The sequence below is a fragment of the Aedes albopictus genome, chromosome 3 (genome assembly GCF_035046485.1).
Source record: "Aedes albopictus strain Foshan chromosome 3, AalbF5, whole genome shotgun sequence".
Taxonomy (NCBI): domain Eukaryota; kingdom Metazoa; phylum Arthropoda; class Insecta; order Diptera; family Culicidae; genus Aedes; species Aedes albopictus.
Window position 1 is genome coordinate 290,352,503 of NC_085138.1, and position 18,709 is coordinate 290,371,211.

General features: G+C 38.6%; 1 protein-coding gene across 1 annotated transcript in view; it reads right to left on the reverse strand.

Annotated features, from left to right (window-relative positions):
- Positions 1-18,500, reverse strand: part of LOC109406508 (protein embryonic gonad) — a 476,613-nt gene extending 458,113 nt beyond the window's left edge. Inside the window, exon 1 of the mRNA XM_062861238.1 lies at positions 17,033-18,500. The gene's annotated coding sequence lies outside the window, so the exon portion shown is untranslated. The remainder of the gene's footprint in view (positions 1-17,032) is intronic.
- Between the last annotated feature and the right edge of the window lie 209 nt (positions 18,501-18,709).

Here is an 18,709-nt window from a genome sequence, read left to right on the forward strand (position 1 = left end):
TCTCAAGGATTCCTTCATGAATTCCTCCACGGGTTCCTCCAGGAATTCTCCCAGAGATTTCTTCAGGAATTTCCTCAGAATTTCCTTCAGGAATTACTTCAGGGATTTATCCAGGAATTCTTTCAGTAAACCCTCCGGCAAAATATCTATCAGGGATTCATCCAGGAAACCCCCCGGAATTTTTCAGGGATTCCTCCTGTATCGCGTCGCGTATTGTGTGTGTCCTCCACGGATTCCTTCAGGACACCAGATCTACTAATTCTTTCTGGAATTTCTCCAGGAACTCCTTCAAGAATTACATCAGGGATTTCTCCAGGAATTCCTCCGGGAAAACCTCCAGAGATTCCACCAGGAACTTCTTCAGGGATTGCTTCAGAAATTCCTCCACGGATTCCTTCAGGAGTTCTTCCAAGACTCCAGATTCAGGAATTCCTTCTGGAATTCCTCCGGATATTTCTCCATGAATTGCTGCAGGGGTTCCTCCAGAAACTTCATCTGGAATTCTTCCAGCAACATCTCTAGGCATTCCTCCAGGGATTGCTCTAAGAATTTCTCCAGGGCTTACTCCAGGAATTCCTTTAAGGATTCTTTCAGAATTTTCCTCGGAGATTGCATAAGAAATTCTTTCAGGGATTCCTTCAAAAACCTCTTCAGGATTTCTTAAAGGGATTTTGCAGGAGCTCCTTCGCGAATTCTTTCAAGAATTATTCCAGAGATTTTTCCAGGATTTCTTCCAAGAACTCCTCTAGAGATTTCTCCATAAATTTCCCAGGGATTTCTCCAGGAATTTACACATTTCGATTCCTTTAGAAATTCCACCACGGATTCCTTCAGGAATTCCTTTAGGAGTAGGAGATCTAGGAATTCCTGTTGGAATTCCTCCTCGGATTCCTCCAGGTATTCCTCCAGGGACTCCTCCAGGGATACCTCCAGTAATTCCTACAGGGTTTCCTCCAGGAAGTGCTCCAGGGATTCCTCCAAGAATTTTTCCAGGGATTGCTCTAGAAATTCCCCCTAGAATTCTTCAGGATGTGTTTCAGGGATTCCTTCATGAGTTCCTCCATGAATTCCTCCAGAAATTTCTTTAGGGATTCCTCTAGAAACTCCTTAAGAAATTTATCCAACACACTTAATTCAGATTGCCGGGATATCAGCATTTTTCCATTCTTTTGCCGAGATTTGCACAGCCGAGTAATCAGCAAACAATAATTTTGCTGAGATCTCAGCAATTTTGACAATTCATTGCTGAGCTTCGGCAATCGTTTTGCTGAGAGTCAGCTAACAAATGTCACTTTTTGCTGGGGTATCAGCTGATAGTTTTACTGAGCAGACGGCTGTGCGCGTTTTTGCCGAGCCCGCAAATCTGTTTTGAGTGTGAACGATTCCTTCAGGATTTCCTCCACAAATTCATCCAGGAATTCTTTCAGGGATTCCTTAAGGAATTCTTACAGAGATTCCTTCAGGAATTCTACCAGGGATTCATTCAGGAAATCTTTCAGGAACTCCTCCAGGGATTCCTTCGAGCACTACTTCAGGAATTTCTGCAGGAAACCTTCTGGAGATTTCTCCAGAAATTCTACCAGGGATTCCTCCAAGAAATTTCCCCATGAATTTATCTGGAATTCCTCCACGGATTCCTACGGGAATTCTTCCACGGACTTTTTTCAGAAGTTCCTTCACGGATTAATTCAGGTATTATTTTAGGACTCCAGATTCTTCCAAGAACTCCTCCAGGGATTATTTCAAAATATACTTCAGGGATTTCTTCAGGAATTCCTACGAGAAATTCTCCAGAGATTCCTCCAGGGATTCCTCCAGAAACTTCACCAGGGATTCCTCCAGGAACTCTACCAGGGATGCCTTCAGTAATTAATCCAGGGCAGTGTTTCCCAGTGTTTTCCAAATTCCAGAGATTCCCGGAGGAATTCCTCCAGGGACATCTCATGACATCTCAATTGCTGCAGGAAGTCCTCCAGGAATTCCTCGAAGTAGTCTTCCAGGATTTTATCCGGGGAATCCTCCAGGAATTCATCCAGGGATTCCTCCAGGATTTTCCTTAGGGATTTCTTCAGGAATACCTACGCGAATTTCTTCCAGAATTTCTCCAGGGATTCCCCCAGGAATTCAACCAGGGATTGCTTCAAGAATTTCCCCTGAGATTCCTTCTGGAACTACTCCACGGATTTCTTTAGGAATTCTTCCAGGTGTTCCTCACACAAAGTTAAAAATTGTATATTTATAAAGTCTTGTAAGTATCTTAATTTGAAGTGAACAAAGTACTGAAACAAGGTGTGGGTTTACATTCGGAAGGCGTTAAACGCCAATTGAATAAAGAATTCCCGATGTAAAACAAAATTCCCGGCTTATTCCCGCATATTTCCAGACGAATTTTAATTCCCGACTTTTTCCCGCATTTCCCGAAATTCCCGAGTTTGTGGCCAGTGGCCACCCTGTGTATATGTTTATATACATCACTAGAACTAGAAACAAATTGAAAAAAAAAATGATTCTGCTCTTTGAAATTGCTCCCATTTGATTTGACGTTTCTTCTCACCTGCGTACTGGGTCAAGAAAAATACAAAGCTTGCTATATATTCCGAGAATCAGCTATTGCCACAAACATTCTCGATAATAATCAGTGAGTTCCAAGTTGGCACTGGAAATCCTTATGACATATTTCAAGAGCAAACTATTGCAATAAATATTCTTAAAAAATCTGCGAATTTCCTGTCAGCACCAGAAATCCTGAATATACATTCCGAGAAGCTGTTATTGCCACAAAGATTCTAAAATGTCTCTAAATTTCCAGTTGGCACCAGAAATCCCAAAAATATATTAGGAAGATCAGCCATTGGCACAACAATTCTAAAAATAATCTGTAGACTCCCAGTTGGCACCAGAAATCCTTAAAATATATTCCGAGGATCAGTCATTGCCGCAGACTCTAAAAATAATCTGTGAAATTCCAGTTGACACCAGAAATGCTTGAAATATATTCCAAAAATCAGCTATTACCATATAGATTTTTAAAAAAATCAGTTAGTTCCCAGTTTGCCCCAGAAATCCTTAAAATATATTTCGAGCATTTTTTTTTTGCATTGCCACAAAAAATCTCAAAATATTATGTGAATTCTCAGTTGGCACCAGAAATCTTCTTGTACCGACTTTTCGAACCCTCTAAGCAGAATACCCTCTTCGAATGAGTGTAATCAGTTTCATACCTTTTAATTCCGCCCTATGTTGCTTATCCTTTGACAGATACGTGTATTTCGACTACCACTTGTAATCTTCCCCAGTGTCAGTTATTATGGATAACTGACACTGAGGAAGATTACAAGTGGTAGTCGAAATACGCGTATCTGTCAAAGGATAAGCAACATAAGGCGGAATTAAAAGGGACGAAACTGATTACACTCATTCGAAAAAAAAAACAGAAATCTTTTAAATATATTCCGAGGATCAACTATTAACACAAAAAATTACAAAAAAATCAGTGAATTTCCAGTTGGCACCAGAAATCTTTGAAATGTATTCCAAAAATTAGCTATTACCTCAAAGATTTACAAAAAATCTGTATATTCTCAGTTTGCACCAGAAATCCTTAAAATATATTCAATTTTTTGGAAGTTAAAACCTATTCAAAGCTTAATAGGTAGCCACCTAGTTTGAAGACTTCTTTTGCAAATTCTGTAGAAATTTGCTCATTTACTATTTTGAAAATTCATTTAAAATTTTCCTCACCAGTTTTATTTCTTTTTATTTCTAAATTCTTTTTGAAATTTCCTTTGTTATATCTTTAAAAGTTCCTCTGCCAATTCTTTTGAGAATTTCTTCGGTTACAAATGAACAACAAATTTTCGACAATTTCTTGACATAAAGAATCTTAGGAAATTCAATTTAGATTTCTTCGTTATTTGCTGGGAATTGATTCGTTATTTCGATTTATTTCAGAGGTTGTCTTTTTAGAAATAACCTAATTCTAGATTTTTTTCCAGACATTTTCTTTTGAAAATTCCTTCGGTAATTTCATGAGTGTGTTTTTAATTCTTTCAGAAAACCCATAAGATCTTTTTTTCGGTTTACTTTTGGCAGCAGTTCGGGCAAATTGTTTGAAAATTCTCCAGAATTACTTTCAGATTTTTTGGGAATTCTTTTGATAATATTTCGGAATATTTTATAGGTTATTCTTGTTGAAATTGTTGAAATGTTAAAATTACAGTTTCACAGAATGATAATAATCAACACATCAACAAATAAGTTTAATAAATAATATATCAGAAACGTTCCACGGAGCTCCACAGGAATTGCGATCTTACGACAACAAATCATAACATAAGCCATTTTTTAAACTCTATTTAATAAATTATTCAGAATTATTCCAAGGAGTTACAAGGCAGGTTAAAAAAAAATGTTTCAATAAATTAATCAGATTAACCATAAGGACTGTGATCTTTCAACAACTCTTCTTAATACTAGCCAAATTTCAAAATTAATAACAAATAAGAACAAATAAGAATTACTTCAAGGATTTCCATAAGAACTGTGATCTTTGGACAGCAATTCTCAATATAAGTCAGAATAAAATAAAAAATAATTCCAATAAATTAATCTGAATTACTCCGAGGAATAACATAAGAACTGTGATCTTTCGAAAACAATTCCTAACATATGCCAAATTTAAAAATAATAAAAAGGAAATATTAGAATTAATTCAAAGAGGGGTAACTCTCGCTGAGACCGTCCCACTATTTGCACCATGTCTTCAAAAATGTATTAGGTGGTGATTTTCTGAAAGTCCTCGACTATAAAGTAAGAAAAATGCATTTGGTTACTCAAATTGATGGACCCCCCGTTAGTTAAAGCCACAACCATTTTTACGGACCACTCAATTTTGGTCAATTGTTGGCTCATTTAAACCGTTATAACTCGAAAGTTTCTCCAAAAACCACCTCAAAACAAAATGTTGTTTAAAAGAGGAATGATTGAGCTATTTTTTGCAGATAAAAATAGTTAGGTCAGCCATATTTATTTCGGCCGCCATCTTGAATTTATTTACAAAAACTTTTTTTTCGCCATGTTGGCAACCACCGATTTTCAAAATGTTTACATCAATTGGGAGCTGGGCATTTATACACAACATATAAAAAAATTAGAGATGTACTTTTTTTCTATCAAAAGTTATCTGCGGTTTTGTAAATCATGTCACTTTTGCGCACTGGGCAAGGCACCGGTTGTTTATATAAATGCAGCGTTATTTCACAGTGTTTACGAACAATAATTGAGACTTTTAACCCACTAATGAAAAGCTGAAAATTTCAGCTTTTCAAAATACTATAAAAGTTTTAAAAACAATACCTGCATTATTGAGAAACAGTTGAAAACGGGAACGAACTTCCAATTTTCCTAAATTTTGCTGCAGGTGTGTTTGTGTGTGCATGCTTCACGCCTGCTCTGATGCTGTTGCGTGTCGTTAATGGTGCGCATGAAAATGTATGGAGAAAACGTGATATGATTTACAAAAATGCAGATAACTTTTGATAGGAACAACATACATCTCTAATTTTTTTTTATATGTTGTGTATAAATGCCTCAGCTTTCAATTGGTGCAAAAATTTTGAAAATCGGTGGTTGCCAACATTATGAAAAAAAGTTTTTGTAAATAAATTCAAGATGGCGGCTGAAATCAATATGGCCGACCTAACTTTTTATGTCTGCAAAAAGTAGCTCTATCATTCCTCTTTTAAAAAACATTTCGTTTTGAGGTGGTTTTTGGAGAAACTTTAAAGTTATAACGGTTTAAATGAGCCAACAATTGACCAAAATCGATGATCCCGTAAAAATTGTTGTGGCTTTAACTAACGGGGGGTCCATCAATTTGAGTAACCAAATGCATTTTTCTTACTTTATTGTCGAGGACGTTCAGAAAATCACCACCTAAAACATTTTTGAAGACATGGTGTAAATAGTGGGGCCTCAGCGAGAGTTACCCAGAGTTCAATAAGAACTGTGGTCTTACGGTAGCACTGCTCAATACAAGTCAGATTTAGGCAAATATTCCAATAAATTGATCTAAATTACTTCAAGGAGTTCCATAAGAATTGTTGTCTTTCCACAACAATTCTTAATACAAGTATTTTTAAATAATTTAAAAAAATACCAGAATTAATCCAAGGAGTTCTATAGAACTGTGATCTTACGACAACAATTCTTAACACAAGTCAAGTTTTTATATAATTTTTAAAAATAATCAGAATTGCTCAAAGGAATTACCCAAGAATAGTGATTTTAAAATAAGTCATAACATATGCCAAATTACTAAAATAATTTAAATAAATTAATCAGAATAATTCCAAGCAGTTCCATAAAAATTGTGATCTTTCGAAAACAGTTCTTAAAACAAACCAATTTTGTAAAATAATTGTAAAATAAATTACCAGGATTTATCCAAAGAGTTCCATAAGAACTGTATTACGACAACAATTTTCAATACAAGTCAAATTGAAAAAAATAAATCAATAAATTAATCAGAATTGTTTCAAGGTGTTCCATAAGAATTGTGATCTTTTGAACAATTATCAATACAAGTCAGATAAAAAAATTCCAATAAACTAATCAGAACGATTCCAAGGAGTTCCATGAAAATTGTGACATTTCGACTACAATTCTCAACACAAGCCGGATTAAAAAAATAAAAAAAAAATGACAAAACTTATCCAAAGGTTTCCATAAGTACTGTGGTTTTACGACAACATTTCTCAACACAAGTAAAATTTTTAAAATAATTTAAATAAATAAATTAATCAGAATTGCTCCAAAAAATTTTATAGCAATAATTGTGATCTTACGACAACAATTCTTAACATAAGCCAAATTTTTAAAACAATGTGCAATAAATTATTTAGAATTACTCTAAGGGGTTCCATAAGAACTGTGATTTTTCAACAACAGTTCTAAATACAAGTCACATTTTTAAAATAATTAAAAAAAATACCAGAATTGATCCAAAGAGTACTATAAGGACTGTGGTCTAACGGCAGTAATTCTCAATAGAAGCGATGATGATGATGATGATGATTGTGTACCCACCATCAGCGCAAGGATTGCCTATGGCTGCAGAATCATACCGGAAGGGAATGATCTACCTGATGGTTTGTTGTAGCAGGGTAAACTAAATTTACTGGATACCTTCGGAAGACAACACGATGGTTGTTATCTCGTGACAAAGTCTGGCCACCCCACGAACATTTTTCCAGAAACCAGTTCATTTAGCTTCCTTAGGCTACCCCTCCCAATATCCCAGTATAATATAATTTGAATATATTTAATTATATAATTCACCAATTACCTGATTTTACCTGAAACAATAAATATTATGATTATGATACATAGAATTGACTTACATTACAATTTCAACTTTATTTACCTGAACAGTGCAGAAACAAATCGTTATTTTATTAAAATTGAAGTTAAAATTAAGCAAATAACACGGAAAAATTGTATATTAGTAGTGAAAAACAATATACAAAAATAAAACAAAACACAGAAAAGTAAACCAAATTTTGATCTTATAATTTTCCTGAATTTAAACCAAGCTGGAAAATTACGAAATCAAAAATGGTTATGGTAGATCTTACGCCGTAACGCACCATTATAAGGTGATCTACCCACGTTACGGGTATGTTTGTCTGTGTATCTATGTTCGACATTTACTAAAAATACGTTATGAATATGCTTACCCTGCTTTTTAATACCTTGTTTCACTCAATATCGCTTATACTGGAACTCCTGGACGCCATCGGCATTTAGCAAGTCGGAGTGCCATCGAAACGGGCCCTCACGCTCCCGTTTGGGAATCGTTGACGTTATCGGAGACGTGTGGGCTCGTGCAATGCAGGACCGGTTCCGAAACAGGATCAATGGCAACTTCAAATGGCAGGAAATAGTTGCATCTCCGATCTCGAACGGGAACTTTGAAACCCCTCTATGACATAACATAACCGTCGATAACTCTTAATATTTATGACGTACACGGAATAAAACGACAAATATGTCGAACAGGATTCACCAACTCCCAAAAACGTGTTGCTTAAAACCTACTTCCACAAACACCAAAACATCACAATTGCTCTCACTGACTGCGATGGAGATCAAACTCATCAGAATACGAATCTGACTATAACCGGAACGAACTTCCGCAATGCGTACCACTGTGCCAGCTGACGTATTTACCTCTCAGCCGTTATCCACTCGCGACAGTTGATGCGGTCCTAACGGTGTCACACAATTGCCATTATTGCCCTCCGTAGGGCAGTTTTCTTCCTTCCTACCGAGGGTTAAAAATCTTCTGATCGGAGGCGGTGATAAAATCCTGCTGGAAGAACTTGATGTCACCCACTTTCTTGTTGGCCATTTTCACAGCACTACCGAGCCTGTTATAACCAGGTTTATTTCACAACACAACCGGATAAATATACGGTAAACGCACGCGAAAATCACTCCGTATACACGAATTGGAAACAAACGTCTAGCGCGTCAAGTCTACTGAACTGACTGAATCGATTGCATAGCTGCTGCTTTACGCACACGTAGGTAAGTATCGCTTATACTGTACGAAAAGTTTGTTTATTTTCCAAACAGTATTTGTATGCGTGCATTATCAATCGCATTAGATTCGAGTTCGCTAGTCGAGTAGTCCATGCAGTGGGTCATGTATCGCGATACGTTTTTGGCCACGCATACATGAATTCACCGGCTGTGAGCGTTTGTGCGCCGTCGGATAAGCGCGTTTTGCGCACATTACATGCATGTTCCGTGCACAAAATGCCGTGCGCGCCAGCGCTCCTATTTCTCTGTTTTGGGTGTAGGTATCGCAGAACATCTCCTCCATTATTTATGTTGCACTTTGAGTGATATAACTAGGTAACTCGACCATTTTTCAACCATTTATTGTTTTTATCAAAGAATTAAACCAAAATAGTTCAAAACTTTTCTTGTAGCAGAAAGAGTAACAGCTGAATAAGCAACACAGCGTAACAAAAATTAACTTCTGGTCTGTCTCAAGAGCAAACTTATGTGTCTCTGACAGATTTTGGGCCGCTGAATCCAAATCCGGGCTCAGATTTGCTCCAACGCGTCACAATTTTGAGCTATACCTCAATTTATAGGGCAAAATTTGCGATTTTGGGCTTTTTTGACTGCAAGTTATTAAGCATGGAAATATTTTTTTTTAATCTATCAAAAGGTTATTTGGTCAATTAACATCTAAATTAACAACTCATGCTAAATATTTCGTTTTACCAAATCGAATTTTATAGTTTTAAGCGATTTATGTTAGGTACGATATTTCCCATACAAGTCACCCTCCAAAAGTTGCATGCAAGTTTTCATACTTACATAAAATGCTTATATCTATCAAATTTGATTAGGTAAAACGAAATATTTTGCATGAGTCGTTAATTTAGATGTTAATTGACCAATTAACCTTTTGATAGATTAAAAAAAATATTTCCATGCTTAATAACTTGCAGTCAAAAAAGCCCAAAATCGCATATTTTGCCCTATAAATTAACGTATAGCTCAAAATTGTGACGTGTTGGAGCAAATCTGAGCCCGGATTCGGATTCAGCGGCCCAAAATCCTTCGGAGACACATAAGTTTGCTCTTGAGACAAAAAGTGTTTCGCTGTGTGCAATCAATGCTAAAAATAATTATTTTAAAGACTCCATACCTTTGGAACAACTGCATGAATAATTGTAAAATTTTCAAAGTCGATTTTCGAGTTACCTAGGTCTAGTATTAAGGGGACGATATGCAAACAGCTGTCTGCTTTCAAAACCATAGGCGCCAACTTATCGCCAATATTTGATGATTTTTCGATTTTCTCATACAAAAAATCTGAAAAACCAGGCTTTGCCGCACCCCGACTCGCCCCAATAATTTGGCCAAGTTGGCGCGTCTGTTCAAAACCAATAAAAGTACTGAAGGTCAAAGTGCAAAACTTGTATTGTTGGATTTCTCTAAAAATATTCGCTGCTCACAAAAGGCTGAAATAATAATTGGTCGCCATCAATTCTAAAGCAGCCGTTCAAGTCCATGGTATGCTTTATTGATCAGCCAGATGATTGTATTAATATTTCTCAAAGGAAGAGAAAATCTCTGATGATATTGTTGGCAACTATATAATGCCAACTATTTTCTCCTGCTCGGGAAGTGAAAACCACTTAAACACTCTTGGCCCCTGTTACCCATCTGATACCCTATGAAATTCCCGTAAATGCCCATGAAGCCACCATTAATACCTCTGAAACCCGTTGAAAACCCACCAAATCACCCTGTAAAACTCCAGGATTTAAACTCCTTCTGACCCCTTCAACGCCTAATGACCCATTACACCGGATAAAATGTTTCTCCATAATAAAATTTCTGTTTGCTCAAATGAAGGAACGCCATGCCGTTAATCCCGGAGAAAACTAACTTGGTTGGTAAATTTCATCGTACCTTTTGGAAACGCTAAGTGGAAAATAAACACTATTTTTGTGAAAATATCTAAATAACACTAGTTTACAAAATAAAACGAAAGTCGTGAACTTCTGTCAACGACCAAAAGTTTTGAAGCATAATTTAGCGCTGATTTCCAAACCGTGTTTCAAAAAAATTAAAGTAGAACAGTTTTTGAGGTTTAGCTCAATATCGAGTTTTACAACTTTTTAAAATATGGAATTCAATAAAATTCAAATATCTTGCGTTTTGTTTCATCAATTTTAAATATTTTTCCATAAATTAAAAGCTGAATTTTATACCATTCGATCATCTGAATGCAGGTTTTGCGTCAGATTGATGAAGTTCATGATATTGGCGATTTTTGGGGACGATCTCCTTAAATTTTAGCAAATTTTCCAAAAATATATGAAGAAATGTATTTTTTCAATAAGATAAAAACAATTTAAAAATTCTTTCTCAACGTTTAATTGACGTATCGTATGTAGGCGAGTTACAGTAAAAAAAATCAGCTCAATCGGTGCATTGATTACAGAGAATGAGATGTGTGAAGTGAGCGACTTTGCTTAAAAATAGAACAAAAACCGATTCCAAATCATCAACCTTGTATGGAAAGTCGAAAATATTTCTGCTCTACTGTAATTTTTTTCCTTTGCGTTTTCGAACTCAGGGCATGATTCTACACGAAAAACGATCATCAGCTTACCGAGTTCAAAAATGCTGTAAACTAGTGTAATTGAACTCATGGGACGGTTAGTAAAAATCCCCGACCAATATAATTAAAATTGCTGGGGCCCGTGGAGTAGTGGCTACACGTTCACTTCAAAAGTGAATGTTCATGGGTACGATCCCAGCCAAGGCACCCTAGCCTATGTTCTAACGGACCCGGAAACTTAGATATCGGCTAACGGCAACTCATAATGATCCCCCAATCAGACTGTAAAAAGAACAAGAGCCACACATCAGCATTCTCGTGCTCATCACTGGCAGGGTAGAAAAGTGACAGCAGCGCAAAAGGAGACCACTTTGATTAGTAGAATTACAATCGAATACATTTAGGCACTGTACAAAGTCTGGAACAAATCAATGAATTCCAAGAGTCTCTCTACCTGGTGTTCATTGATTACGAAAAAGCTTTCGACCGTCTCAATCACGAAAACATATGGGAAGCCCTCAGGCGCAAGGGTATCCCTGAGAAAATCATCGACCTCATTGAAACACAGTACAGGGCATTTTCGTGCAGAGTACTGTATAACGGTGTTTTGTCCGATTCCGATCCCATCCGGACCGTTGCTGGAGTGAGGCTAGGATGTATCCTATCACCGCTACTGTTCCTCATCGTAATCGACGAGATCCTAGTTGGTGTGATTGACCGTGGACCGTACTGGCTGATGACGTTGCTCTCCTAACTCAACGGCGCCTTGATATGCAGAGTAAGCTCGATGATCTTGCCAATCGCTCCTCAGCGGCAGGTCTTACCAACAACGTCAACAAGACCAAATCGTTGGACGTAAACTCGGCCAACCCTTCCAGCTTTACGGTAGCTGGGCAATCAGTGGAGAATATTGAAAGCTTCCAATATCTTGGTAGTCAAATGGCGGCCGATGGCGGCACCAAGATCGACATAGGTGCACGGATCAAGAAGGCAAGGGTTGCTTTTGCGAGTTTAAGAAATGTATGGAAAAACAACCAGATTAGTCGATGCAACAAAATCCGAATTTTCAACTTGAACGTGAAATCTGTGCTGCTATACGCCAGTGAAACCTGGGGTGTATCAGTGGAGAACACTCAACGGCTGCAGATCTTCATCAATAGATGCCTGCGGTATATAATTCGTGCATATGCCGATAGCGACAAAAACTCGGGAGCGAAAGTGGAGGTGGGTTGGCCACACTCTACGCAGGGGCGGAAACAAAATCTGCAAGCAAGCGTTAGATTGGAACCCAGCAGGACATCGCAACAGAGGCAGACCCAGAGGCTCATGGAGACGCAGCCTTAACAACGGAATCAAGCAAGCCGACAGAAATTTGACCTGGCCACAGATCAAGGCGATGGCTGTCAACCGCCCAGGATGGCGGTGAATTAGTGATTCGTAGCTAATTTTCAATTTCTTGTCACTTAACTTCACTTCTTACCGGGGAGAATGCAGCCGTAAAACAAGGTTGATGCATGGCCAATTATCAATGATCTTGTTTTGTTTTCGATAAGAAAGTATCATATTTCTAAGAAATTTATTTTATTGTCATTCAACGGCAATTGAGTAATGCGACACTACTACTACTAAGGACTGTATCGATAATTATGAGTACACCTGAAAATTGTTGTATTTAAAAATGTTTCATATATTTTGAAAATAAATTCAATTACATTGTTTATAGACCATTAGAAGAGCCCATGACATTAAAATATATGTAATAATTCATGGATCTTGGCAGCTCTCACACCTTCTTCTTGATGTTCTTAATGAGGTTTTGAACAACTGTTTCGTCCAAGGTATTTCTTACGTTGACCCAGTATTTCTTGAATCTGATGACGTCATCTACTCCTCTATCCTTTTTCCGCGGTTTTCCTTTAATCAAGACCCAATATTTCTCAATGAGCATTATTTGCGGGCAATTTGGAGGATGCATTGCTTTTTTCCACAAATTGGACATTGTTTTGATCATACCAGTCCAAGCTGTACCGCACGTAGTAGCAGGTTGCCAAATCTGGCTAAAATAATGTAGGGCCTTTGTGCTCTCATATGAGTAACAGAATTCGTTGTTGGAGACATTGCTTCTAGTAAATTTGGTGTTCATATTTGCGAGGGTAAAGAAAGGTAACGTTCTCATACCGCATTGGCAAGTTTTTTTGGTAAACCAACACATTTTCCTAAAATTTTGACAAAAAAACGATTTTTCCTAATTTGGAACATCCGCGCCATGCTTCTCAGTGTAAACTGTGCCATTTGAAGTGCCTTGTAGTCTAATTTGATATACGTTTCATTATCCATGATTATGCGCATGTTATTTTTGCTCAAAACATCGTCGTACAGCTTCCGAGCCCGAGTATTATCAAATCTGACTGAATTTGACTGCTTTTTGGACATTTTTGTTTTCAGGTCTTCAAGGAATTACGCTTCTTTGCAAATCGAGCCTTACATACACAGCAAAAAAATTCTTGTAATATCACATCATTTTCGATGCACATCAGTCGCGTCGTAAAATTGATGTAAAAATTACATCCGTTCTACGCAGCAAATCAGCCGCCGCAGCTTGAAAGTGGGTCTAGCAATCGCTAGAACCGGAAAGATTGATGAATCATATATAAGTAAAATATTGGCATGGATTCGTACACTAATCCGTTGATTGTGAGGCGTATCCCTTACCTCTCGGCTATTTCACCGAGTTGAGAAGTAGATGATAATTATGATACTGCTTCTGAGTGTTTGCTGGAATGGGTTTGTTGACACTTTCCGGTGCCAACAAGGGTGTACATGGTGAGTGTGATAATGTTGGAAAACGATGTAACCGAATGAAATTACGTTTCAAAATGGATACATCGCCAGAAATTACGCGCCTGGATATTACAAAATTATTTGCTGTGTATAGTCGTTTCACACTTTTCAGAAAAAATCTTTAGAAGATACCTCTTTTTTTTCTTTAAAGATTTTGAACAACTGATTGTTCAAATTTGGCATGGACTAACCTGGTTTTTACCACGCCCGGGCAATTATTTTAGTATGTTATGCATATCAAACGGATCGATAGCATTTTGGACTGCACAGATACTAAACCTTCAATTTCGCTAATTTTCTTACCGATAATCCTTTTTCAGTGCAGTGCAGTGGTGATTATCAATTTTCGCTACTCTTTCGTAAGCCCTCGTATTGTTCGCTTGAGGTTAAACTTTAACTTTTGATTAAGGTTATTGTTTGTTAACAACGCTAACAACATATCAACATACAGCAGCTATCAAAATAAGACATAGTCTTTTTCATACGAGCCTCAAAAGCAAGAACGTAATTTCACTCTGTTGCATTGTATTCCAACAATTTTCACACTCACCATGTACACTAGAGTGGGTCAACGTTGTAAGGAGAAAATTTAAATTTGATCGCATCAACTGTGAAAAATTTGGAAGCGATTGATTGCGTCCCCGCATTCCGCATTGCGATTGAAATTTGTAAGGAAGTTTGTATGGAAAAACGTGCTTTTTTGCATTTTTCTCCTGAATTGCTTTTTTTTCTCTAAAATGATCTAACTAATGATGTAGAAGTATAGCCTAGGATATGCTTTGCCTAGGAAACTTTGCCGAAGGCCGCAAAGTGATCCGACGCTTTTGAAAAAAGTTATTCGCTTGGTAACTTAGGCCAAAAATTGATATTATATTATTGATGTTATTCCTTTGCATGTTAAATGTAAAGCACCATCGGGCAATATGTACGTTATAACTTTTTTCACAAGTGTCGGATCACATTGCGGTCTTCGGCAAAGCATTTTGGCATATCCTAGGCTATACTTCAACCGCATTAGTTAGATCATTTTAGACAAAAATTTAAATTCAGGAGAAAAATGCAAACAAGCACGTTTCCCAAACAAACTTCCATACAAACTTCACCCTCGTTGGCACTGGAAAGTGTCAACAAACCCATTTCAGCAGATACCTAGAAGCAGTATCAAATTTATTATCCGTCCTCTAACTCGGTGAAATAGCCGAGAGGTAAGGGATATGCCTTACAATCAACGGATCTGTGTACGAATCCATGCAAATATTTTACTTATATATGATTCATCTACTCATATTTTTGAGATTAGTGCAACGTAAGAACTATATCACAATCACACGAAACGACGCGGAAACAGGACATAACACTTTTTGTTCTTACAAATAACGAAAAAGGATATAAATTTACCTTTTTAACGACCGGTTTCGGGTTTGTTGTCACCCATCATCAGGACGATGTCCAACCATCATCTATCGTTCCGGTTCTAGCGATTGCTAGACCCACTTTCAGGCTGCGGCGGCTAATTTGCTGCGTGGGAAGGATGTAATTTGTACATCATTTTTACGACGCAACTGATGTGCAGCGAAAATGATGTGATACCACAAGATTTTTTTTTTTGCTGTGTATATGGAATGTCATAATAGATCTAAAAACTGGTCACAGTGAGAGACCCGAACGGGAATAAAACAAAAAATGGTCTGGAACTACAACAAAAATGTAAACTCCGAAAATATCTAGACGATTGTCCGAGCAAAATTGTTTAAATTTTTCACGAAATACGTTATAATGTAAAATCATAGCATAAAACAAATTCACGAATCCGTATGTATCTTCTCTCTGAGTGGACGAAAGTTCTACAGACTTACCAATTTGCAGCTTCGACACTTGCACAGCCGTGTATATAAAAAGACAATTCTGGAGCAACATTTGAAAAGGGCATACAAGCATTGGTAAACAATGACTTCACACGTCGCTCCTGAGCCCCCCTGAGCTTATTCTCAAAAACTAAGACCGTTATCAGATAGAGCAAACATCGATCTTTCGGATAACGGTGTTCGTTTGCGTGGGCGGGCTGCTGTTATGCCCTACGGAGCGTTTTAGAAAAAAGACACAAGACCTCTTGGGCCCTTTTCAAATGTTGCTCCAGAATTACATCGTCTTCGGCCAGAGGCCGCACTGACTGAACAATACCAACATTAGACAACGGACAACACATATAACACCCAGTGGAGAATTTTCCGTTTGACGAAAAGTTTTCCCCGACTGGAGCGGGCATCGAACCCTCACTACGAGGCTTACGAGACACCTAAAAGACTGACGCCGCTAACCGCTGGGCCACGAAGCCCACATTGTAAAACGTTTCTCAGCAAAAAGATGGCGTTTGTTAGTTGACTCTCAGCAACACTTTTTCCAAATTACAACAATGAAATGTAGAAACTGCTGAGATAGTTTGAGAAAGGTGGCAATAAGAAATTACGATAGTTTGCAAAAGCTAAGAGTTTATTAAAAGCTCATTCAAAATCAATGTATTTTTTTACTATGATGATTCGTTCGCTTTAACTAGCCGAGACATCATCAATCCATAGATAGGAGCCGACCAAAATAGTTATTGATGCTGAGATTATTTCCCGTCGGTAATTGATCTGCAAATAATGCATACTTGTCATTATTTACATTGCTCCTCTTATTAGTACATTGACGGGGCTACTTTTCTTACCTCTCCTCGATAGACACTAGCTACAAAAAGCTGGGAAGGCATAAAACTTCTTACAAATCACAAACACAAAAATCACGGATTCATAATAATAACGTGCATGCAGCCGAACAGTCTCATTTCATTGCGATCATACCAGTCAATATACTCATTGCACCAAAACTAGCCATTAGGTACACAAGGTTCGCACCAACTGTGGCACACGCGTGTCGACAGCCACCCATTAACTCGGATTAATCAAACCGATCGGAACGGATTACCGCTTAGTGGCGTCGTCTGTCTAAGAACCCGCAAGAAGGAAAAAAAAACTTCAATCAAGAAAATCACACACTCACCTTGTTTGCGATCGGAATCTGCGCGCGATCCAATCCAGGAAGTAGCAGCTTACGCCGGGGGTCTTCTTGAACTTGCAAAAAAGTCAACACAAAAAAAGCACCGCTCTCAGTGCAGTCCGCCAACGGCTCCAAATAGACCACCGAAAAACGAAAAAAAAACGGAGCAAACTAAACGAAGGCAAAAACTTCAAACTTCTCGTCAATCCTGCTAATTAAAGCACGCAATTTCGGCGGTAACCTTCTCGACGGGATCACTGATGTTGGGTACTGACTGTTGCTGTTGTTTTGGGGGCGCTATTATGTACGAGCACGGAAGAGATTTAGATCTTGCACTTGAACACACAACAAACACACACCCCGAGGTCGAGTATCACTTTCTTCGGGTCAGCTACGCGCGCGCGTTTCACTATGAAGCAGCTCATTAGCCGGCCAACATATTAAGCCACCCAAGTTAATAAATCCTCCTTCCGAAGCACGTGCCCAAAGTACAAACACGAATAATGCCTGTCGGTAATCACTTCCACGGAAGAAAAACCAGAGCTTGTTTCGACGGCCCGTGATTGCCGCCTGGTTGTAAGGGGTCCGAAGACAGGGTACGCACTGCGCGAACAAGACGACGAGACTACGACAACACGAGCTACAAGATAATGAAATGTAACACCATGTAATGAAGATGCCAGTACAAGCAAATAAAGAACAATTTATTCACTTCGTACACCTCTTGCGCGGAATTATGTTGCACTTGTCCTCCGTCTTCATGTAGCACTGCCGCGCGGGAAGTCTTCTCGCTGTAGTCGTTGTAAGGCACGTGGCATTCAATGCCGGAGGTCCACCGTTTCAATTGGTCAATTGCACTCGGGTGACACTAATCCGTTGATAATTAACCGCGATGGGTGCACAAACTCATTGAACTCAGTGCACAGAATCCCTGCGGCCACTTCATTAGCATGCAGATCTAAACGCGCTTCGCTTCAGCGTGCTCAGCGATTCAACGGCTCAGCGTGCATAAATCCATCAGAATCCGATCGACACGATCTTCTCAAGGCAAGGTCACCCCGCACAGCACTTGTCACTAACCGATAAACAGAATGAGCTCAACCGTTCCAGCGTTTATCCGACGACCCTCGAACGACTTGCGCGGTTGCAAGCGACGAACTTCTTCAATTGCTCAGATGCACCGCGCTCGCTCGATCTTCTCCGACTCTCAGAACAACCGCCAAAAAGTAGCAACGCAAAAACATCGATCTATCCGGATCGCCCCTAGTTCGCTAACACGCCACACCAACCAGTGGTAAGGTAAACAGCAGAACGAAACCGCCGTGTGTGAAACCCGACTGAGAGAGAGAGATGTGTAACGGAGAAGAGTCAAATCACGACTGGGGGAATCATACAAGTAAAATCAAGGTAAAACCCATAACATTATTTGCTTCGTTTTTGCCCTCCGCGTGCCATCGTCGTCGTCGTCGTCGTCGTCGTTGTCGTCAGCAGATGCGATGATGATGCTCGCAGCAGCAGTCTGAGCTGCTAGCAGTTGCTTCAGCAGGACCACGGGCCGTCGTCGTCGTCTGAGCGGCAGGTTGTAGCGGTCCAGTGGTGCAAGATGTGCGGATGTTTATACGGGGTGGTTTGCGAGTATTTGAGGGTTGCAATTAGAAAATAGTGATATTTGTTAAGCAT